Here is a 26,619-nt window from a genome sequence, read left to right on the forward strand (position 1 = left end):
GTATAATTAACTCGTTCCGAGGGTATTTTTTCCTTTATTATAGCTTTAGTTTTCGATTATTTTCAGTAAATTTCAGTTCCAAAATTCCAAAAATTACATTTTAGATATGGTATACCAGACATACGGTTTCCAGAAAAAAACATCATTGGAAAGAGTAAATTATACTTGATAAACCGCCGTTTGATTCTAATTTTTCCCATAAAAATTGCAAGAAAAATGAAAAATATAGTATTAACTGATCATAAAATTCCATGATATTCTTATAGCGAAAAAAGTCTCGTGAGACGGTTTAAGGAGTTGACATTTTTAAATATCAGGAAATTGTTTCTGAATTATTTGGAGTCGATTTGGATGGCGGCGCAATGGAATTTGTCAACACCCTAAATAAGAACCACCTCAGTGTATGTGATATCGCAAGTGTCGGTGGTCTGACGTGAAAAAATATATGCATACTTATTGGATTGTATTAGCTTTCAGCTCGAGGCGCATTTTTCCTTCTTTGGTAACAAGAAATAAAATATTGATTTTTTTCGACATTTTCGGCTCAATAATATTATACGTTATTTTATTATTAATGATTATTCAACACGATTGTTAACGATAAAATCGTCCATCAGCCAAAAATTAGTTTTACCTTAAATATGTGTACTATATTTAAAGTCTATTTATTGATTACAGCTCAAGATATTGTTTACACCGTTTTGAAAAACATAGTTTCAAAGAAATCGCGTTTAAAGTTGGAGTACTAGTGTTTTCAGTAAAAATATTATCTCACGCCAAATGCTCTGACTTGAAAAATCTTTTTATTATCGATATAAAATTTATTGCGTATTAATCCTTACCGTTCAAACTATTTTGGAAGATGGAAAAAATAAAAGCTAAAAAATTCCACACTGCGGTAATCCTTTAAGAAAAGAGGAATTTGTCGCCATTGATTATATATCTACAGTTTGGGCAAAAAGTACACCCACGTGCTTTCGTAATCTGATGTTTCATTGTCAGTGTCGGTTTTCGGACTACAATAAACAACAAATAATTTAAAAAAATGATGAAGCGCACATATCAAAATTGAAATTATACGATAATATTACTGTTCAAAGCTAACTGATCAATAGACTGAATCTCATGAAATCCTCAATTCTATAAAATATGCCATTAAACTATAAGTGGTAAAGAAGAGTAACAAATCTAATACGTTAGTAAAATTAAACAATCTGTCATCAACCAGTCATTCCGATGCACAGTTCCTTGCGTTAAAAAAAAAGTTCAGTCCATTGATAGATCGTAACAGATAGCCTTGGAGACGGAATTATTACACGGGATCACACACGTCACGAACAAGTATGACCGTTTCGATAAAACATATAAAGCGAATGTGCTCGCCAAGTACGTAGCACTTGGAATGATGTTTCGATATCACTACACGACACAGCGAGGTCCGACTTCACGACGTATACCTACTTGCTGGATCGTAGGGCTTGGGGTTTTTTCCTGATTTCACACCAGACACTGGCAATATCTTTATTGTGATTTGGTTTCGACAACTTGGCGGATTTTTTTACGTTTCAGACGTGTTTGCCTAGATTTCATTACTTTTTGTAAGTATGCGGGAATGATACTGCTGTACCGTAGTAAACAATGAAGTAATTGTAAGGAAACCACAGTCTTATACCTGTTCAGATATGTAGCACTCATAGTTGAGAACGTTCTGACTCATGACCATCATGAGAATGCAAATAGTAATACGACTGATCCAATTTGCGCACGTTTCCATAAATAATAATGATATGGCAGTAGTCTTTCGAAGACTTGGGTGGTGCATCGGATCATATTACGCGTCTATAGACCGTGTCAAGATGTTCACTAGAAACACCCGCATTCGCATAAAGGATTAGGAAAATTGCAGGCAACCTTACCTAGATGTAGCCGGACTGAGTCTAAGCCTTAATTCGCTGATCCGGCGCCGGAACGACATAATCCGTAACCACTAGCGTCTATCTCAATTTTCGAACAACTAATGAGTACATTGCGAGGTGAAAACTATTAACGGAAATTCTTTTTTTTTTACATTTTATTCAACCGCGTAACTCAACAAGTATGACTAAAATTTGTCAGTCTCAGTGAATAATTCTATTTTATACAGTCTTCAATTTTTAACACTTATCTATCAATTAATAATACATGTCACAAGCTCAGACCAATGGTGCAAGACCTTTGATATAATGTATTATTTCGGGAATTCGTGCAAATTTGAAAGTAAAAGATGTAGTACATGCAATTTCATGTTGTGTTTTCTGAAACACTCGTTCGAGATATTACCGATGGATTTCGGGTCCGTGACGCGTTCGAATGAATCAATCATGCGGAACGGTTAACAACTGTGGCGTTCGATTATTCGTGAAACGTTCATGAATACCGATTTGTAATCATTTTGCCGGTGGAACATAAATTTGGAGCAAACGTTACGAACATTACGAGAAATGTAATTGCCGTTCTGAGAAAGTAAATAATGTAATTCAGCATTTATGTGGACTGCACTAAGTTTGTGTAGATTATTACCATTGTGATTAAATATTTATTATTACACCACAATATATGTTTTTTTGAAGGCAACAGACTGCTAACGCAGATGAAATTGAGATTCATCTATCTTGCGTTCACATGTTCGTACAAAATAATCTCTCAATATCTATAAAACGTTGAGAGATGAGCCGCGATATTACAAGGCATGTGAATTTATTTCTTCACAATTTTTATATGCCAACCACATATTATCAGTATAGAGGAAAATTTATATCTTAAACTGAAAGTGATTCAAAAGTTCCAGATGGTAGTTATTTGTTCAGGGCAACATTTTACTGCTTGTTCAGTACCTTATAGAACCATGCACAGGTAAGCAAAAGTATTGTTTTCAACGTTATACAAAATTGGTGAGAATACAGAGCTTACATTGTGGGTGATGAAATGCATCGGGTGGGGAGCCCATTTTCGTTGATTATAAGCGTTACATGAGTGAAAATGGAATTCGTGCTGGTGAAGTTCTATTAGTTGTCGAAATGTGCTGCGTGAAGCGCCGAACATTGAAGGGTCGACACGCAAAATCTTCAGTATAATATAATAAGCCATTGACAATACCTTGATTTCAACGTTAGTGTATTGAAATATTCGCCCACTTTTGCTCTTAACTTATTTATACAATTTGACACCAACAGGTTCCGCAGATTACATTTCCGTTCGATGGACATTTGGGAGACGCTATTTTATAATATTCTATTGCTTTAAATAATTGTCATTGATGAGTGATGTACGTTAATTTCGACAAACGACAGTTCGCACGAAATACTGACTTCTATGCATCGTGTCTTATTTTAGGATTCACGTCTGAATCTGAGAGTTACTCAAGTCCATTGAGGTGCTGTTATGATTAAATCGAAAATGTTTGTACAACTGGATACATGTCTATTAAGGTCCAGAGAAGGTTGAAAAGCGTAATGATCTGCTCATGTAGCCAATTTGACACCGTCATATATCTGAAACAATTTTAGAGTTTAGAAAAATATGAGAGCATAGATTAATAACAATTAGTCACTTTGTGGTACTTTGTAATGCGATTCTAGTACTTCAAATGAAGCTTAGGGTAGCAGCTGAAGTTAGCAGTCAAACGTGTTTAACTTTTTTGACATAAAATAATGTAGTTCAGTTTTATCGTCATGATGCTATAAAATAGTTGGGAATTCTAGTTATTTCACCACATTTTGATTTTCGTAGTTCACTACCTTATTTCAATGAACATTAGAATATCGAATGCTAATTCATGCTGCAAGCTACAGCCTTGTGTACTGTAACAGTCGAAGCAGATAGACATGCTTGAGAGATATGATCACAAAAGACTGCACGATCCGCACAGAAATTCACAAGTTCTCAGTGGGGCATTCACCATATTTCATGGGGGTTCAACTTTTTTATTCGAAGCATCCAGTTAATTCACATCCTAATTTTTGCTGTCGTTAAACCCAAGCACAATTTCTGTCACGAACGTATCAGTAAGAACAACAGAAGTATCTGTAAAAACAGACAGTACAACAATCACACACAAAACGAAAAACATTTAATTAGTCGTGCATTTGTACTACAATTATGTTTATGAAGTCTATAGTTTGTTTCGTATGGTAACTGGTGGTATATTAGTAATAGTATTGTGGTCAGCGCATACCGCTTGTTGCTGTAAAGTGAATGGTGCTGGGATAACAATGGTGCAATGGATAGGTAGATGAAGTTAATAATTGGCAAGCAATGAAAGACGGTTCGAGACAATAAGTAATACATAAAGTGCCAATTTCCAAGTAGCTGTCCTTTTGTTTTGGGACGTAGTTATGTTATGACGACTGTTATGTTTTGTGAATAAATAAAATATTTTATATTAGTGAGTTTAACAGATCAACGGTCGGGTAAGAATGGGCTGGGTGACTGCGTAACATAAAACGAAAAACAATCAGGGTTTTATTATGAATGTAGCTGAAACAAAGGAAACAATTTTATCTTATTACATGAGGCTGAAGTTAATAATGTTATTGTAACAATACATCAGGAAAAAAAGTATCATTGCCCAATTTTAGAATAACTTTTCAGGGAGCTGACTTTCCAAAGTGGGAGTATGTTTTATCTATCATGGTTTACTAAATATTGTCCATTCTCACAGGTGCAAAGTGACGATTTTTCACAAACATGCATCGTTACAGCAACGTTATTAACTTCACCTTCATCTTATTATTGTGTTTGTAAATATCATATGAGGTTAGGGTGATTCCGTCAATATGAAAATGTATAGCGTACCGTTGATTTAAGTATTGGCAAATGTACAGTATTCTTCTTGGTGAGTAGTTAGTGGTGCTGAACAACAGATGAATGAAGTAAATGCTTAGTAGTCTGATGACAATCGGTTTGATCCAATAAGATGTGTAGAATGTTGAGTTTTGCACAGCTGTCGATTATCTTCTCTTTGGAATGTCGGCTTGTCGAAATTTAACATTTTAAAGTTCCAATGGATCCGAACAGAATAGGAATGGTCCAAATGACTGTGAAATAAACGAAACAACAAACAAGCAAGGAAAAGGTTCCATTTTATCAATGATAAGTACCATACCGTGTGACACTGAATCAAAGTAATATATTGAACAAATACATACTAAAAATACAAATTAATAAACAAACAAGTCATGCATTTGGTAGAGATCAAGAGGTTGAGGCTAAGCTATTCATATATTAAATGTTATGTGTATAAATATAATCTAATGAGAATTAACGAGGTATCATACCGTCTGATTTGAATGAAGCATCGTGAGTATTCTTCCAGTAGCTTTGGTTAGCATTGTTCTATCTGATGATTCATGACGTGCGAACAACATTCTTCTTGGCATTTGCTTAATAGCCATGTATGTATGTCACAAATGTTGCTGATTATATTGTGTTTGTTATTCAGGCTGTTTGTCGAATTTGTATCCGATTGCAGAATATTTCGTCTTTTCTTTGGTTCGATTCTGTGTTTACACCTACCTCGGACGATCCATTTTGTAAAATCAGATGAGCCCTTAATGCAGATACCACTAATAATTGAGCTTTAGAGGGCTGGACTAGCTTTTTTAGGAGTCAGTAGATAAATCAGAATCTCCACTGGACGTGTTGACTGTTTATAGACAAAAATCATACTTCTAAGAAATATAGAATTTCAAGGGAAAAATGCCGGCTCTCTAAAGGTTAATAATAATCGATCACTGATTCACTCACTCACTTATTTTATGAGACCATCAGCGTGACCAATTTTCACGAAGTTTCCAAATTTATTTCAATATTGGATAACATGTAAATAACTAAATAATAATAATTCATCATGAATATCTTACGGTCGACAACGTGACAGCTTCATGAGGCGACCATTTTGGTTAAAAATAATTAGAAAAGGTACAAACTGTACAGTAAAGATAAACGGTTTGCAGCGCGGGCAGCGCCATCGGCCTGTTGCATTATTAATTAATAACTGCTTTACCCAGCACCCATTTTGATTTATCAACCCACTTCGCAACTTTATAATATTATACCGGCCGAATATAGATTCAAATTTATACCAAAACCAATAGGGGGTGAGATTTCGATACCAAAAATCTGTGTTTAAAACTTAAAGTCGATTCATAAACGCGTTCGAGCGGAATCGTGTTCACAAGGTGCTCTGGCGTGGAGAAGAAGGAAAATAATTTTCATTTTCATCATCTTTGAGAGCTAATACTGCGGAAACCACTTGACAGATTTCGATCAATCTTTCTCACAAAGGTTATATCAGCCGGAACTACCAGCTGTATAAGATTCATTTAAAAATATTCACGCGTTCCTGACATATAACATATAAGTAGTTAGGCCTGGTAAATATATTCTCGGCTAGCTTTCGCCTTTATATCTTGGCGACGATTCGCTGCCACGAATCTAGATAATGCAAGAATTTACTTAAAACTACACGTCATTGGTCGACGTGATTTTACCCAATTTCCAAAGAATGACGCTACGCGAATTATTATTCTGTTAATTCAAAGCGAGAGTGAAAACTTTATTGTCAATCGATAGATAACAAAATAACAATACCTCGAGAGAAAATAATAAAAGAATAAGACAGATTTTACCATAGATTTTAACTAACAAAAAAGATTGACATTCATTAACAATTCACGAAATCGGTTGATTCGACGAGACTGACTGTAAAGTAGAAGAGACAGTTTACATGAGGGTTATTCATAGAGGATAGAATTAATGATTTACAATATTTATAAATTAGAGAAATTACACAAATAAAACTTAAAATATAATTTTCGAGAGAATGCAAAATTATGAGAGCGTGAGAAATTCAGAGAAGGGTTTGCAAAATGAAGAAGCACACTAAATACACCTTATTACAATAAAATCTCGAATAATTCGCAGATCTTAAATTAATAAATAAATACGGTACTGCAGAAAAATACAAAGAAAAGAATAGTAAGTAAAAACAATACAGAATTGCCAATAGCAATAAAAAAAAGTACGGTGGTATTTAGCGGCTGAACTTACGCTTGGGTACACTCCAAAGAACTCGATTGATGATACAATAGGTACAATATTAAATAAAATATAATAGGCGATACAACGAATAAAATATAATCAGCACTACTAGCACAAAAAATTAAGAAGAGAAAAATAAAGTCAATATAGCTAAAGATACGATAGAGATTACAGAAGCAGACTAATAGAAATTTACAGATAACCAGAAAAATTCACAATTAAAAAAGAATGACTTATTCGGTAGTTACGAGGTCGCTAAAAGACACGAAATTAATTAATTATTAAAACCATGCAGTCACACGGCGGCTTACTGCAACTCAAAGCCGTGGACCATGATTCACACAAAAACTGGCATCACACGATACAACCAAGAAAGATAAATACGATAAGAAAGCAAATAGAAATTATGAGCAACTTTGTAATGATAGTATACAAACACAAAAGCCTTACCTTGGCTGGTGACGTCAGGGACACACCACTGAATTTACCTCAAATAAAACTTATGAATAGCTAAAGAAAAGGTGAGAAGGAAGGAACATTACATAATTTACAAGAAAGGAGGAAGTTAACGATAGTGCAAGACGATAAAGAGTGATAGATAAACGGTAGCGATAGAACAATCAATAGAACGATAGCAGTTTAATCAGGAAGAAGGGAGGAAAATTAACTGAAGGAAATCTCTAACCGTAACGTCGAGCGTAGAATACACGGAGGTCACAGTCTGGCTCGCCGATCTCGCCGCTGTCGTCAGGTGGTCTTTCTTCTTGGTGATTTATCGTTTGTTTCTCAACATAATTAGGTCATCCCACTGTGGCGAATATCGGTTACAACTTGGTCATACGTTTTCGGAGATTACCGGTAGATGTTGCGTAATGTGCTGCCCGTGATTTCATCGTTGACACCAACTCTCACAATTTTTCAGTTGCTTCACCTTGCTGTCCAGATTGCCTATCATTCGGGAATCCTGTGACAGAGACATGTACGTAGGATGCCTCCCGGTCAAAGTTACCGAGTAGAAAACGATGCGACTGACTGTAACTCTGTGTTCGCTTCCACCGGTTTTGTCGTATAGGCAGTGGTCAGTTGCCCACTATATATCAAGAAGACCATGCACTCACATGGCGGTTTAAGGGGGGGAGCCTGCTTTAGAGGCTTCAAAAAATCGATTTTTTTTTTTGCATGAATGTCTTCCCAAACTATCCAAGAATGTGTCCCTAAAATTTCAGACGCAAATTCGAAATGTTTTCGGAGTTACAGAAGAAATAGTGAGCAAGCGTCGAGCAGGTATACGAGCGGTTTTTTTAAGTTTTCAACCAGTTTTTTGAAGAGTCTGAACCAGTTTTTTGAAGTTTTGAACCAGTGTTTTGAAGAGTCTGAAGGGCAACTCTATGGACCAGGAATCGCTGATTAGCATATTAATGCGGTAAGTTCAAGAAAATTACGATTTTTTATGTACAAATTGCATTGTACTCGGGATGAAATTCTTTTCTAGTTGAACCTAAAAAACCTTAAGAAAGTTAAGATTAACCCACTTTTCAAACAATCTAAAGTGAATTCTTTTTCCAAGAAAAATGAATTTTTTTTTTTGATTTGCAAAAAATTGTTGAATTTTTCATTTTTTGTGCAATTTTCTTGGTTTAACTAGAAGCTATACTATTGAGAAGTAAAAATTTTTTTGGTTTCTTTGTTTCAGATGGAAATTGCGACCTGCACCTTTCCCGCCGCACGACAAATGCATACTCGAGACACCTCGGTGAAATACTTGTACCAGGCATAATATGACATGTATCCTAATGAAAAAATTTGAGAAGACTGTTGAAATACATAACAATAAACCCTGAAAGTTTCGTTTTAATCGGATACTTCTTTCCTTTCCAAAAAAATCCTCGAAAAAACTGATTTTTTGAAGCCTCTAAAGCAGGCTCCCCCTTAATGCAACTCTAAGTCGTGGATTACGGCTCCGTTCATTAAAGTCCTTACAGATAGGAAGGCTGTGTCGATCCTCAGAACGAGGGCTTTATCAAACCATAGATTTATATATAAAATAGACTAAGCACGCCGGCTATTTGCCTCGTCCCCTGAACGCATATTGTTGTTGGTGCTGTCTCTTTCTCTCTTATAGGGTTTTCCGCCGTACTCCTCTCGCAATACCGCCCATGATAGGGGAACCAAGCGCTAGAGTGAAAGAGAAAAGCAAGCGAGGGGCAGTTAAAGGTTGTGCTGATAGGAAACATAAAATGATAACATTCTACTTTGCATATACGACAGTATGATATTTTGCCGGCTACTGTTAAAATACCTTCGATAGATGTATTTCAAAAAAAATATGTAAGGAATGCTTAACACTAAATAAAAAATGTTTCCAAATTGTCTTGCTATTTATCTTCCGATAGGCTGAATTCCCGAAACAGCCGGCTAGCTTGGCTATGTGTGTTTTGTTACGCATATACATTTACCCATTTCACATATCCCAACCCCGAGATCGCTACAAAGAGATAGTAGTATCAACTGCAGGTGTAAGACAAGGATAGCACTAAAAACGGGGGAATCGAGGTTCAGGAGACACTCGCACTGACCTAATGCTCAGTCTATTTTATATATAAGTCTATGTATCAAACTGGACATGGTACTTTAGGGGTCGATCCGGCACCTAGCTGGTAAGTCGGAAGAGGGCAGGTTACGGTCTACCCTGTATGCCATCTTTACGACGTCCGGGAAACCGGGCGGCTGGTTTCTCCTTGAGAAGTTGGTACCTCGACTGTCGCGAGGATTTTACATCCCTATACGCCGGCAGTCAAAGTGGTACGAGAGATTCGGATAGATGCTAACCCAGGTATTTCAGAAGCCCACCAAAGTAGCCACTGTAATCTTATGAGACCGTCGCGGTCGGTAGACAAAATCAACGAGAGCCGGAAATGGTAGTTATCGGTAGCTGTTGATCCCTCGGTAGTCCAGATGGTCGTCCTAGTACCTTATTTGTTTGCGCTAGAGCGCGAAATATAGAATTTACAGAGAACGAATTAGTTACTAGTACTTATTGCTTATTTTGTATCGAATTTGGCTGAAGTACCCTTCCCGGGACGCGTTTTCTGGTGGTTTCCTTCAGTTTTGTGCCCTTGTAACGGGCTGCTCTAAAACGCCACGTTACAGCGTATAAAGAGTACTGGAGTGTTTAATTCGCGAATACTTTTTGGTTTCGCTGCTTCACGAGCCATTTGTGTTTGAAACAGGGTTTTAAGATGAATTTATATAGGGAATCATGGTAAACCAAGCAAAAGGGATTTTTCCATGAAATAACACCCACCCAAAAACGAACTGTGCCATGACTTGAAATATATTTTATAGATCAAAACGTAGATGTTTTTCAGTGTAATTGTTTTCCCCGAAACACGGTTTAAAAGCGGCAAAATCAGCATTTATTTAGTTTTTCTCTGTTCAGAATCGGAACAAGTGAAGCAAACTTTGGACTTTCACAAGAAAATTTATGGAAGACTAAACGACTTTCAAAATTAGCTATAGTTCGCCTCAGTCAGGCTATTGTTAAGCGTAAAAAATTGAAAATAATCGTAAAAGTAGTTATTTTTTTGAAAAATACACAGCTCTACAAATTTATAAATTATAGAATAGGCGTTCCACAAAATAATAGTGAATAACATGTGGGTTACGTGTGTGAAAGACAGGCACTCTCGAATGAGTGGTTTTCGCACCAGCACATATTGCATTTTTTCTTCGTCATCTTGCACAATAGATACTTGCTCGAACAGTGGTCCGATCATAATTTTTCGAACGAATTTTTAAAGTAAATAGTTGTACTATATATCATCTGTTCATGCTATGTCATTACTATGCGCCGAAATAAGTGAAAGATGCATCTGAACTAATAGGGATAAACGTTCGAGCCCGCGAAAGAAGCTTAGTAGACGGGGCGTACGGTATACCAGCGCGGGGAAGCAGTATTTAGTAATAGAAGCGCAAGACAAGCATTATTAATCATTTGATTTCATTATCTTGGAAGCTACTGAAACGATTTTCATGTTCTTTTTTTAATTTGGGGTAGCTCTAGATTTCCTATTTGAATCTGCCATCAGATTTCACGAAAAGTCAACACTAAAGATGCTATTGCTTCAAGTTTCCTCAGAGTACTCAAATTGTAGGTTCGTAATCATACAATTTTTAATCAATTACATTTTGAAGGTTTTTGAATTCTCTACAACTTTTCTCATCGGAGTACAAAGATTGCGTAATTACTTTTAATCCTACAAGCAAAAATAGAAAAAACATACCGGATTTGCCAATTTCAAACATTATTTGGAAAAAAAACGGTGGTAAACATGTACAGTAGCCTCTGTACATAATTTGATTTCAAATAGACGGAGAAAAATTATGAGCCCAACCGAAGCCCTCTATTCTAAGGGGTGCCTTTGCCCATCAGAATAATATGGGATTTTTGCATATTCTGCTTTCTGATTTTTTTTCAAATCCCAGTGACATTCAAAAAATCTAACAACTATCACAATCTACTCTATATTAATGGCGAACATGGGAAAACCTTTGTCCGGTTCCTCGTGTAATATTGTATATTATTTTAAATGCATGTATAAAATCGACAAAAAAATTCTGCTGAAAACACGGTTTTTCTGACCTGGGGGAGAATTTTCATTATATCCTTGACGTTTTCAACCAATATTGATTCGGCAGTCCTCCTATAATAAACCGACACACTGGCAAATACTTGGTACTTTCTCGCCTGCTGCATCAGACAGAGATTGACAACCTCCTGTTACCGGCTAAAATGCCGCAAATATCGATTTCTACCGCCAAACTCGTATCTATGCTGTGACTCCTGAGAGTAACCAACTGAATTTTTGCCATTCTCTTCACGACCTGGCATGCAACGTTGCTCAGGAGTTGATCTATTAATGACCTGTGGTTACTTGATGTTTATAACCACGCGTGATCGCATACAGCAAACAGCTTCTACCGTTAGCCTCGAACCTCACTCTACGAAGCATACATGGGGCAATCACAGGTACAACCTTCGATTCATGTAGAAATACGTAGGTTATGGCTTTGTGGATATTAGCAGAGGATATCGCAAGAAGTGGCTTGGAAATGCATTGATATAAAGCACAGATATACTGTCGATTCGTGAAACAAAAGTAGGTAATGCACGGTACCAATTGGTTCTAAATACAAGTGTGCGTGCTGGAGAGATACACGAATAATACTTCTGTGTTAAAAAGAGTTTGTGTGCAAAATTTGTTACTATATTTCCCTTAGCTCAATCTCTCTCCTTCAAACCAGAGTGTGGCTATCCCGCTTACTCGATTATGGAAATATCAGTTGTGCTCGAAGATGCCTGTCTGTTTTTTCGGTAAGTTCGCACGTGCACTATTCCACCAACTGTCCCGTGAGCGTCAAAAAATTCTGAAACGCAATTAGTTCAAATGTTGGTGGACAGATTTTTTCATTGTTCAGCAATTCTCAGCAAATAACTTTGTGTTATAGTTCTCCCTTTATTATAAAAAAAATATTGCTTGCAATATATTGCTCCATGAAAAGCCTTCAAAATTGATTTTATTATTTTATTCACATTACGCCGCAATACATTTATGGAGATAATGGAAATCGTGAAACTATAAAACTTGTCAAGATTTTGCACAATTGCAATGATTTATTATGAATTAGCGATTCCTAGTATTCTCACAAAGATTCATTAGACAGTAAGAAAGACCGGGGCGAGTTGGTACACGAGGCCAATGATTTCACCGTGGTTTTAAAAAATACAAGTATCCGAAAAATTTTGGAATTCTTAACCGATTAATTCCATTATATCTTGTATTTCTCTAAAACACAAGCCTTGCTGAAAACTAATATTTGTCGACTTCCGAATTTTCATCTCAATTTCTAACTATTAAAATGTACTTATCAACGGTACTATTCGAACTTTTTCAAACATATTTGTGTTATGTAAATGTCATTTCAATGTCGACGGCATAGGTAATTTCTACTGTTATAGTAATTTCTCTAGAAAAAAGTGATTAGGTACTATTTTTTTGGTTCATGGCTGTTGGTATTGACTCCTTTCCAGTGTTGGTTGTTAAAACAGTATTCTACAATAATTTTTCACACGGCAGCAAACCTTAATTTGAAGTTTATAAATAAAATGTATGAAAGTTTCAGATATTATCATGAGTGCGTTTCAATTTTAAATATTACGACTTAATACGTATACGTATTAATGTTTAGTAAACCTCCTGATCTTGAATGCTTCAATTTTGTCAGATATTTGTACAAAAATAAGCTACATGGAAAGTTAAACTAACTTTCTTCCTGTGTTTTCTGCGACCAAAATACAAGCTACGCTACGCTTGTATTTTCCGCTTTATGCTTCCACTGTATACGATTTTGCATAAAGAGGCGTACTCTATTACAGATTACGTTTAACGAAATTTTTGTATTTACGTTCCACATTATTTTAAAGCATTGCAGTGTAAATTTGCATGACCTTTTTTATCTTTTTGCCCCCGCTTCCGGAAATCTGTCCTGGATCAGCACCTGGTACAGGTACCTGATTTCTGTTGGTATACATATATGATACGTAAGTTTAAATACACATGCGCATCAACACTCATTCATTTACATACCCACCCATCCACGCAGTCACGTACGTACACTTGGGGACAATGAATCTGAGACGGCTAATTTTTTACATTAAACAGTGTGAGAGTCAGATAGTACGGTGACAAGCCAGACGCGGCATTCGGGACGACTATGATGTGGGGGGACGGCATTCACAGTAACGCGGGAAAGAGACTACGAGAAGACGCCGAAGGAACAACGTTGATTCAATACTTCGTAGTCCTCATTTCTATTATCCTTGGACGATTTTTACAAATAAGGAAAAGTGAAAAGCCATCTACGAAAGTGAAAACTGCTAAACTGACTTCAACATTGATAAACAGAACCAAAGTTAAGTAAAACAAAAATAACAACAAATAAACGGTGGTTTGAAGAAGAATAACAGTCATAGACGCATTGGGATATTAAGAAAAACAAAACATTTTACAATGAACATTTTATGCATAAAAGGCGTGTTTTAATCTTGCGAATGAATGGATAGACGAATGAATGATTTACCTATATTTACAATTTTTATTTCTACAATTACGCGCCCCTTATTCATTTATTAAAGTGAATCGTCACAACAGTTATGTTGGCAACACAGAGAAACCTCCAGCGCCATAGTGGGCCGAGCGCAAAACAAACTCAATCTCAATAAACATAACATAACCCATGGCCATGTCAATCCAACTAGTCATTATCCCTGCGGTATTTTAAGGTTAGATTCGACGGTCATGGGTTATATTATGTTTATTGAGATTGAGTTTGTTTTGCGCTCGGCCCACTATGGAGCTGTAGGTTTCTCTGTGTTGCCAACATCACTGTCTAGGGTTAAAAATTAGCCGTCTCAGATTCATTGTCCCCAAGTGTACATAAAATGCAAGGTGCATGCAAATCCTGTAGTGCAAGCTCCAAGTGGTAGGCCTTGATTAATGTGAATACCGGAAGTAACTTTATCATCGTACATTCCTACTTAAAATGTAATATCTCTACGAAAAGCAGCACTTATTCAAAAATACGGATTATATTCAAAAATACAGAATAGCTCGAACTGCAAGAAACTATTATAGACATCCTGAATCGCAATTCTTCCACCGAAAAATGTAAGGTCAAGTCTACAACGAAGCAAGGAAGAAATGTAGTCATTTTAGAATATCCACCACATAAACGTTATTTTTGACGTTTATGAACCGATTTTAATAGGTATTGTCGGAAGGTTTTTAAGACAGATATTTGTATGAGTATAATATCAGTCATATTTATACGTTGTAAGTACGTCATTCCGAATCACGTAGAATAGTAACCCGGTTGTTAATGTATATGGGATACGTGTCTTATACGTATCACATGAACTTCAAGCTATCACTGGATGATGGTAGATGAAAATTACTTTTTACCTTTGTCAACCTATTTTAATACGTACTACAGTAATGTTTTTCATCGTAAATGTATATTAAAACTGTGAAATGAAACAAAATAGATTATAAATCCGTGGAGAATTAATGTTAATGATTTTTCGTAAGCACGGAGACTATATTTTAACAATTTGCCGGCACTTACAATTGTTGAAAACCCATTTTAGATCTATTAGAAAACCTAATGCATTATTTTGTCCCGACCTGGGCTCGAACCCCGTGCGCTCGCAATGTTCGGATTATTAGTCGGACACCCTACCTACTACGATAAACTACTTTGTGGAAAAGCATGACTTTATTTGATTCACAATACAACGTACATAATGGGACGATTTCGTCGAAGTTAGGTCATTGTTAGAAGAAAAATTTTATTGTAGCGACGTTTCGGTAAGACTATAGCGTACCATCATCAGGTTATATTGTAACATCTAAGCCTGAAGGATGTCATATTATAACCTGACGATGGTAGGCTGCAGTCTTACCGAAACGTCGCTACAATAAAATTTTTCCTCTAACAATGACCTATCTTCGACGAAATCGTCCCATTATCTAATAAATTGAGTTCACGAATTTCTATACATGAATACAATGTACAGTCTACACAGGAATGACAAATAATACAGTAATTGAAAATTTACCAATAAGATTAAAATTTCAGAATTCGCACTCACAATACAATTTTAAATAAATTGACAAGAGCATTTACTTTCCAAATTTAGTAAATTGCTAGATATTCGGTAAATTTACGGTGTAATTGTCTGAAATTGAAAATTTGCTTCCTTATTAGAGACTTAACATGATAATTCTTTGGGCAATGCTGAAATATGATACTGTTAAGTATTTTGCATGAAGTTTAGACACGCCAAATTTGAGAAGATTCACAAGTTGACTTAAGGCATGGAGTAAAGTCCACATTGTTTATTGTAAGATAAAGTAGCGTACATTTCACTAAATCGTTAAAGTGGAAGTTACTACATCATTTTCAGAGCAACTATATGTTATGCTTCCATACTTCATACAAACAGACATACCTACTTACATGATCGTAGGATGTAGAATTAACGTTTTAAAGTCATACGTGTCAGGTAAACAAACTACGTATTATCGACTAATGGTATGCGTTGTTTGAACCACTACTTTCAACGTTGATCATCAGAGATGATAAAACGATAATCATGTTCGAAAGCAAAATTTAGAACTTGAGAATAGCAGGTCAATACAACTGCAAAATATATGGATATTGAACAATTTTTCGTCAGTGCGATATACGAATGCTAAAACTTTCATTTCTACCAAATAAGGTTGCTAATTTTTAAACGTTTAATGAAAGCGTGGTACCCTTAACCGTTTTAACAACGTTCTCTACTGTCCTGATTATACGCTAATTTATAAGACGTAGATTGGTGAACGTTTCAACACTATTTTTTGATAGTCGTAGGTGTCAGGTATACAAAATACGTATTATCGACTAGCGATATACATTGTTGCTGCCACTACTCTAAACGTTGATTATTAAAGTTAATAAAACGATGATCATGGACGAAAGAATGAAGATACAACTGCTACATACAGGGACAATCTCTTGAAACTATACAGTCAATGGGCATGCGCCAAATAATTCAATCTCATTTGTCGGTGAAATCGCCCTGCGGCGATGTTTTCGTCTGCTGAGCAGGGCGCCAACGTACACAAAATAAAACCAAAGCTGTAAATCTCTCGATCGTAAAACTGCGGATTGAGGTTATGTTGCTGTTTATTTTTACGTAGCGCGAATTGTCTAAGGAGAATAGTATCGTTCAGCAATACCGTGGTCGATGTCGGAAGATATTCAACCGACGCAATAAAGAATTCAACGGAAAAGCAAATATCAAATGATACAGAAATTGGGTGTTATTTATTGAAAGAAGAAATCTGAAATTCAATGTGAAATGTCGTTAACAAGTGAGAGTCTGGACAAACAGAAGTGGGGAAGGAAAAACAATGTTTATTGTAAACAGATTCTTTATTTACATCAAATTAAATATGCGTTTCATTCGCGATTTCTGTTTTGTGCATTTTATTGGAAATTAGTTGTATCCAAAAATACCAAAAGATCCTGTATGATAAAAATTTCTTTCTTTCTTCTAATATTTTCAGGTACGAAATAATTCATTGTCAAAGCGGGACTAAATTTGTCAGGCATGAAAGCATGTAGGTAAATTTCTAATTACGTGATCTTTGACTATTACAATATTTTAAGATGAATTCAAACATAAAATTCGTTTTTTTCAGTAGCCTAGAAGTTAAAACTTTGATTAACACGACGAAAATTTGATCGAGCTAATAGCGATAAGTTTGTTACTTAACCGTTGATGTCAATTCATTCTACTGAGGAATCATTCTGTGCACCATTGTAATTCAAGCATTATTATTGACCAGCATTGTTTTTAAAACTTTATACCATTTAATTTGGTATCTGATTTTGAAGCTTACTTTTACTCTCTTTGGCATTAAATTCAGATAAATAGTTTTTCAAGTCCTCAATTAGATTGTAGGGTTGAATTTTGCTAGCCGAACTGAATCAATCTAAATCTAGAATTGTTAAATAACTTCAGTTAAAAATGTCTTTAAATTTAAAATTTAATATGCGTAGTTCATATCGCCAAAATGAACGGCCCGCCGTTCAAAAATAAATGGCTAAGTGAATTTAATTCACATTAATAGCCACATACAGCATATGTGTGCACATACCAACAAGCTTCACACACAAGTCAAAAATGTGTCTCTTCGCGACGAATTTCAAATGTAAACATATTCAATGGCACACGAAAACAAAAACAATTTCGAAATACAGGTGATGAGAGAAATTAATGACAGTGTAGTCAGGGCGGCTAGGTGGTCTAGTGGAGTAAGTCTCCGGCAAAGCATCTCTAGATACCAGGTTCGATTCCTGGCTCCGTCGTTAATTTTTCAACTCACCTAAAAATTTCGAAATTGTACTCTCCTCTAGCAAATTTTTCTCGCTATAAATATGATATGCGTATTTCATATCGCCAAAATGAACGGCCCGCCGTTCAAAAATAAATGGCTAAGTGAATTTAATTCACATTAATAGCCACATACAGCATATGTGTGCACATACCAACAAGCTTCACACACAAGTCAAAAATGTGTCTCTTCGCGACGAATTTCAAATGTTAATTTAAATTTAATCTTAGTTGACGGTGTCATCTGGCTAGCTAGTTGCACGATAACTTAAAATCAAATTCTATTTCACACTCTTTATAGGGTCCTACGCTAAGACTGAAAGCTTGCGAATCTCCATTTACCGCAATTATTTCTGCATTTCATGTTAGCATTGTCTGGAGCAAAAAAAAAATCTCATTTTGAGATTGAAAATGGAATCTGAAACGCAGAAGTTATTCAGTGGCACGATTTAAAAACCAAGAATTTTATAATGGTTCCTGCAACAAAGGGACTCTTTCCAAATATCCTTGTTACAAGATGATGTACGGAGGACTATGAACAAGATATTGTATCGCATTACATTATTTGGAAAAAAATCTTCACGAACTTCGTTAAAAATTAGATATTCATTTATTTTGATGGAACAAGGGACACAATCTTGAATTCGATAAGTCAATATCCTCTTAATAATGTTCTGACATTACTCTAAAACATGATTGTCCTTGAAGCTAATTGTGACGTTAAGGCGCATTTTGAGAAACTTGATTTTCAACTTGTGTCACAGGATGTGATCTACGTTCCTGAGTTCCACGCTTCCGATTAGATTTTCTTCATTTCGAACCGCACCAACATGAAATACAGAAATCATTTTGATAAATCCAATATTACTTGACTTTTCAATTTGAGTATTAAGTTCCCTTCATGTATTTAACCGAACATCATGAAAATTTGCGCAATGAACTCTGATAATCATTGGAAAATTTTGAATAGTAGTAGCAATAATTTATTGATCGGAAAAAATACATTGACTATAACTATCGACTATTTGTAAATTTTGTTGAACCATTTTCGAGAAAAAAAAGATTCACAGTTCTTTTATAGATAGTGAGATACTTAAATTTCTTGAACGCTCGGTTTAATGTCTCATTTTCAATAGTGATAAAATTCAATATTACCGTCTGAAATCACAAGAGAGTGAGAAAGTTGCTTAGTTGCTTGAAACAGGCGATGATCTTTGTACGTGTGATAAATTGAATAGGCAGATAACAATGAATATTAGAGATGTAATTATTTTGGCCGTATCACCTGTTGATAGAAAAAAAATTTATTGTTAATTCTAATGTACGAAATAATAAAAGTGATCAAATAAAGTGTTCACACCTACCTGCTGCGTTCCTTCCAAGCACCCAATATTTAAACAGATTTCTTATTTCAGTCGCATAAAGCTAATTTTCAAAGAGCATTAGCATCAACTTTCCGAATCACTACCTCGTCTGTTAACCTCAGAAATTGGTATGAACTACATCGTCGCTAGAAACAGAGTTTGACAGCTGAAACTCGGAGTGGCCAGCCTGTCCGAGCAGCCGATAAAACTCGCGCATGCGCATCGACTGTATAGTTTCAAGAGATTGTCCTGGTATACAATTATTCAACGCTTTTTCTTCAGTGAGATATACGGATGTTGGAATTTATTTTTATACGTCGTCAAGTTGTTCATTTTTAAACATATAATAAACAGATGAAGTTCTCAAAAACGTGGTCTAAACGTTTACAGCTGCCGTATAATACTTACCAGTACATACGGCGTAGATTTCTGAATGTTCATAATTTCTATTTATATTCGAATTAAACTACCCGCACGTATATTTGACGTATTATATACTATCGTGTGATTATTGGGATAGTAAAATATCTTGATCGTTAAACGCATGTATAATATATATGGGGCATTCCATTTCAACTCAACCTACCATCGGAATTGACATTTTTAATTTGGCCTTAATTTTTCATCTCTTTGCACTCTGTCAAAAAGATCTCCATGATTTCTTTCCAATTTTTCCATTCAGCCGATTACGAGATGTAAATTTTCAAAATTTTAGATTTTTTTTTCAAATGCTCATAACTTTTCCAAAAATGCATCAATATGAGTGTTTCTTTTCTCGAATTATGTGTTTTTTAATGAAGTTTTCAATAATTTGATGCAAAAAAATTTTTAAAAAATCATTCATTGGATATTTTTCCATTCATCGAGTAAAATCTGATTTTGAACATTGTCTGTATCCTTCGAATATTTTTGAAAAATTCTGAAAAAACCACTTCTTATTCCACAAACCTTCAGCCTGGTTTTGTCATGGGTAACAATCTTTAAATTTTTTTAGAATTTTTGACAATTATCGAAATTCGCAAAAAGAACCTGATATATGACTTACAATTAGTATGATGTAAGTATGATTTTGAATGGCTTATAACATAAAATATCCATCAAAAATTACGAATGTAGGTAATCAAAAATCATAAGTATAGTAAATATGTATTACGAACAAAATTTTTATTTGTAAATATTTTTGTTTTACTTTTGCGGTCGTTTAAATATTTTACATGAGTGACTTTTGATAAATTTAGCAATCACGCTTATTGTTAGAGATCCATCTGTGTTTGAAATAACGCAATGGAAGTTTTGAGTACCTATTATATGTAGTTATTGCCTTTGAATATCGAATACTCAGAGCGTCGGTTGCTTTTTCATAATCCTCAATTGTTGAACGCTTAACTTTGGCACTTAGAAGATTACTTAGTTTCATAGCCCATTCATATAACTCTTGAGAGGTAAAACTTTGTTTATTGAATGGCAACTGAAGACTAGCGAATGCAGCAGCAATATGTGAGTCAATCCACGTCAAACCGGACACCTTTTTTTCATAGATGTTTTCGATTGTTATGAATTCTTTTTAACGGACTCTGTCAGTGAAATGATTTCATGAAACAACTTTTTATTCGTTTTTTAACTTCAATCTTTCAAAAGTTATTCCAGGTTGAAAATACCGCCACACACGCCTTCCTTCAAATCTTCATATCTCAGGTTCTATTTATCTGATCAATTTACGTCCGGGTAGCTGCACCAGCCAAATCGGCCCAATAAAAAAAAACCGGACAGGACATTTTCTTACTTTTTTATTACTAATTTATCACCATAATACTAAATTTATTACCCGTACTAGTGCAGCGTAATCATCTTGTGGCATAGAATATTGGTCAAAGCTGCACCAGCCATATCGTAACTTACCAACATTTCACATCATTAAGGTGTACCCCACGTGGAAATTTTTGACTTCTTTATTACTTTTAGAGGATATCAACCAACATAAGGAATACTAACCCATGGAGGGGTAAATAACCCTTATTCCCTTATTCCATGACAAAATCATTTTTCAGGATAAATACTGACCGAAATTGATTGCATTCGACGTTTGTTCGCACCTACAATCATACAATTACGTTCCCTGAAGCATTTTCAGGCATTAGGGGTACATTAGGTTGCGGTAATAAAATGACTCACCTCAGAAACGTCCACTCTCACCCAAATCCATCGCGTTGCAGAATATCTCACGTAGCCGATATTTTTTACCTACGTCTTATGATCTTTCAAGTTTCAAAAACCAAAGCACCTTCTTCCTAGCATCACACAGTTGTGTTGGAATGCATTTCTGCACGTTTGGGGTGCAGTGGGTTGTGGTAATAAAATGACGGGCCGCGAATATGTCCGTTTTCACCGAATTTCGTCGAGATGTCACGTATATAATTGATATTTTAGATCGATCCACTTACGTATTTTTTACAAATTTAATAACGTTATTGGAATTGACCCATATATATATTTCTCAAAAATTAAATTACGTAATTCAAATTGACCCACGTATATATTTATTTATTTTCCGTTTTCATTAAAGTATAGCTCATACTGACTCATTGCAGACATTTTTAAATTTCTTCAACAATAATTAGTCTTCACTTCACTCTGATAATCGAGAAATGGAAAAACCACATGTATATCAAACGTAAAACTTCACACTCTTAAAGGTAGAGTCTAGCGATGGACGAAAAATCTTTGCTGTTTTCAAAATTTGTTTATATCGGGAATCTTGGGAGACCCCATCGAGAATAAAACCCAGGCTTCCACTAAATAAGTACCACCCTGATGGGCATAGGTTGCAAAAATTCACTCATGATTTCACTCATCTCATCAGCAGTCTTCATAAATCATCCTTCGTAAGTAAGATCATATTTACTTGTAGTGAAAGAGCGTATTCACAAACACTATTGGGTGTCGATTCGTGTGTTATATAAACTATCAATGGTGATATTTATGACAGGTATAACTAATGTCTATTGAAAGTAGGTATTCACTGCCATTAGATAGTTTTACGAGGAAAGACTTAAAATTTATTTGACGAGAAAAATTATCAAGCGATACTTCCCTTATTAAACGCAAATTTATGAAGTAAAACATTATATTGTAGTTTTTTAGTACGATTATGGAGAAAAACATGTTGTTGGGTACATATAGAGTAGCGTTATAAATTTAAACTACCTCAGAAATTTGAGTTCATTTTTGTTTTCACGAGAACCAGTAAGATCGAAACCACTGTTCGTTGGTTTTTGTTAAATTTGTATGTACTTGTTCCATGTAAGTCATCATATTGACACCATACTCCATCTCTTCTCAATGCATATGTTACGCAATGTCCTTTGATTTTTCTTCCTTTCTTGTTTTCCGATAGCATTTGTAGTCTATCAAATCCATTATTTGCAGCTTATTTTCGTCATCCTCAGGGATTGTTACGTATATCGATAAAGCTTTTAATAAAACCTTGATTTCGCTCAATACATTATCTAATTGAATAACAACGATGTCACCCAGAAGCAATTTTTGACTTCAAGTAAATGTATCGAGCCACGTTATCAATATGATAAATGCATAATTAAAAATATAAGCAGTATGTGGAATAATAAAACTTTACATAGATATATGTTTAATTATAATTATAGGAGTATGAAACTATGAAATCCTGAAACATAGATTCATTTGTTTAATCCTTTTTTTGCCAAAAATCCTATGGGATGTATGCGGTTATGTGTGCACGATTGTATACTCGAGTTACTTAAGACAGTAGTATGGTTTTGGAATTCATTCTGGTTAGTAGCGAAATAGCAGTTTTCCAGATGCACTGCGACACATAGTCACGAAGCAAGATTGCGCAGTGTGAAACCATGCAACAAGAATATGACAAATGGCAATAATATCTAATTTTTTAATCCATCGTCAAGTAACATATACAAACCTAAAAAAAAAAAATAAATAAATAAATAATCGGCGATGTCATAATTGTCCTTGGTATTCATGAACGCATAATGGTCCGTTATACTCTTTTGTATCATATATATATAGATATAAAAAACATGTAAAACAAATAAATTTAACAGCCGTACACCTACATATTACAGACGTTCATGAATACCGGCATAAATCTTCCATCTTAGATGTGACATTTTTTATGATCTCGTATAGTTATAACTTGATACAAGGAGGTCAAGTATGATTGTCACGTGTCACTTGATGGTGCATTGCAAAGTTATAGTATTTTTCACTGAGGTGCACTGGCGTGCACTGATTACGATTTTCCTAATTCCTAATCAATAGGACTACAAATAAGCTACAGAAATTCTAGTCAGTGCACACGATTGCAGCCAGTGAAAAACGCTATTAGATATCGCTGTCATTATCCATATTTATAGTAGTGGATTCACTTTGGCGTGATCTTGTTTCGCGGCTATGAAATACGTCAATAGATAATCGAGTTGAAGCGTTGATTAAAAACTCAATTTATTTGACGTAGAAAAAAATGTGTGTATAAAAAAGATTTGAAAAGTCTTTGATGTATTGGTAATAGTTTACAAGTTATTCGCATCGCAAGATAAATAACCCAAAACAAATGGCAAGCTCAAAGATATGAGAATATTTTAAATTATGTAAAAAATCGGAAAAAAATATTTTCATCAAAAAGTCGTGCATGGTTGTTCTTATTTTTTTTGGTAGCATCTAAAGAAAAGTATAGTATGGTTGTTCATTTGTTTATAACAGATTTTTTATTAAATAAACAATTAAGAAAGGAAGCAAGACATTTTTTTGACAGAATATGAAAGTGCACTGAAAATTATGATTTTTAAAGAAAAAATGGTTCCTTCATATTAATTTTTAGCGATGACTAAAAATTGTTAATTAAAAATGCGTTTTCAAATTATAGGAAATTTGTTTGAAAAAACGATTTTTTTCTTGAACGTCATTGTTTTCACCGACAAGGCAATTGTCGAAAAAAAATTTTTGGTAATGTTATAAACAATGCGTTTGCTTATAGCAATCTCTTGAACAATCGGAGTAAAAGATTGGAAAAAATTGATTTTATATATTTTTCAGTGATAAGAAATTAAACCAATCAAAACACTAGAAAAAAAGTTTTCTGGTAGCTCTATTTGATTTCTCAACATTTTAATTTCTTAAATTGTTGATTAAAACATGATCTTAATGGAATTAGGTGCAATCGGACGTTAATGGGGGTAGCGTCATTTCATTACCACAAGCCACTCCACCCAAATCGTCCAAAAATGCTTCCCAACACAACTTCGTATAATACTGCTACGAAAAAGGTGCTTTGGTTTTTGAAACTTGAAATATCATAATAAGTGGGTAAAAAATATCAGGTGCGCGAGGTGTCGACGGAATTGGATGAAAACGGACGTTTTTGACGCGAGTCATTTTATTACAACAACCCACTGCACCCCAAATGGCCGAAAATGCTTCTCGGTACTCCTACGAAAAAGGTGCGTGGGTTTTCGAAACTTTAAAGATCATAATAGGTGGGTAAAAAATATCAGCTGCGCGAGATGTTGACGGAATTCGGTGAAAACGGACGTTTCCGGGGCACATTTTTATTACCGCAACCTACTGCACCGCTGATGTCTGAAAATGCTTCAGGGCACATAACTATATGACTACAGGTGCGAACAAACGTCTAATGTAATCAATTTCGGTCAGTATTTAGCCTGAAAGATGATTTATTCATGGAATAAGGGAATAAGAGATTAAGAGTTGTTTACCCCCCCCCCCCCCCCCGTGGGTTAGTATTCCTTATGTTTGGTTGATATCCTCAAAAAGTAATAAAAAGGTTAAAAATTTTCACGTTGGGTACACCTTAATGGTGTGAAATGTAGGTAAGTTACGATATGGCTGGTGCAGCTATGACCAATACTACGCCACAAGACGATTACGCTGCAATAGTAGGGGTAATAAATTTAGTATTGTGGTAATAACTTAGTAATAAAAAAATAAGAAGATTTCCCGTCCGATTTTTTATTTGTTGGGCCGTTTTGGCTCGTGCAGCTACCAAGACGTGATCAATTTGTCCATGGGCTCATTCGAAAGAGCTGGAATTGAGCTTCCGTTTCATGCCGCTACAAAATTTATAATAGCAACGATTAAATTATATTATTATGAACAACTCATTTTCATACACGATTTTCGTCATCGAAACCGCGCTGTAAAATTCAAAAAAAAAAAAAAAATACAACCGTATTCTTTGATCAATTTCCTATAAGATAGTTGAGTTCCAAATTAGAGAATTAATGCAGATTATTGTTTAAATATCAATAATCGAGCGGAGACGCGTGCGCGCGCCGACAATCTCACTATCCGGCGCGCGGCGTGGATCAATTTTATATCAAGCACACATAAAATGGGAAGAATGCTTATTGAGAACCAACATATTTTATCACCTAACAGATTCCGTTGATTTAAATTGTTTTTCATACTCTTTGCATTATACAACTACGTGATACGAATGCTTAAAACTACATCAAACTTACATCTAAAATACTATTCATTTTAAATTTATATAAATGCTATAACTATATAATTATATTGTTACAAAGGGTGAAATCACCCGTTTTGCCCCCTCTTTAATGATCTAGTAGTCAGCATAGATAAAATACGTTTATAAACCTCTTATGTCTTTAAAAAGAATAAGGTTGCTGCGCCAACCAACATTATTGTAAAAACAGTCTTGTTTCAGACTTTAAACGAGAAACACATATCTTGCATTAAAAGCATTTTTCACGATATTTTATTCACGCTCTTGATTTCTTTTGATTTGATAATAAGCAAACTCGCGGATCCATATTTTATTAACGTAACGTCAAAGTACGTTACATTATTTATACTAGGGGGGCTTTGCCTCCTGCGTATTTCGCGCGCCAACCTCCATTTTTGAGTTTTGATGAAAGGGGTGAGGAAAGGCGGTAAGAGGTCAGATTTTTGAAGGTATAGGGTATATGTATGAAGGGTCAAGTGTTGAATCCCTGATTCTCAGATGGATGTATATTCAGAAGGTAAAGGGTCAAGTCTTTATAGTTTTAAGGTATAGTGTATATAGGGTGAAGGGTTAAATCAGAAAAGGTATAAGGGTATACATGTGGGTTCAAGGTTAAGTTTGCCAAAATCTGA

The 26,619-nt window shown here is 35.0% G+C and overlaps 1 protein-coding gene and 1 long non-coding RNA gene across 5 annotated transcripts in view; one reads left to right on the plus strand and one right to left on the minus strand.

Moving 5' to 3' along the window:
- LOC124185033 overlaps window positions 1–19,251 on the minus strand; it is a 33,772-nt gene extending 14,521 nt beyond the window's left edge. Inside the window, exons 1-3 of the long non-coding RNA XR_006871333.1 lie at window positions 19,241–19,251; window positions 13,752–13,756; window positions 9,061–9,071 (exon numbers count right to left, since the gene is read on the minus strand). This is a non-coding gene — a long non-coding RNA (uncharacterized LOC124185033). The remainder of the gene's footprint in view (window positions 1–9,060; window positions 9,072–13,751; window positions 13,757–19,240) is intronic.
- LOC124185018 (dipeptidase 1-like) overlaps window positions 1–26,619 on the plus strand; it is a 1,685,273-nt gene that overhangs the window by 9,361 nt on the left and 1,649,293 nt on the right. The gene's annotated exons all lie outside the window — the stretch shown is intronic.

The sequence above is a fragment of the Neodiprion fabricii genome, chromosome 6 (genome assembly GCF_021155785.1).
Source record: "Neodiprion fabricii isolate iyNeoFabr1 chromosome 6, iyNeoFabr1.1, whole genome shotgun sequence".
Classification (NCBI taxonomy): domain Eukaryota; kingdom Metazoa; phylum Arthropoda; class Insecta; order Hymenoptera; family Diprionidae; genus Neodiprion; species Neodiprion fabricii.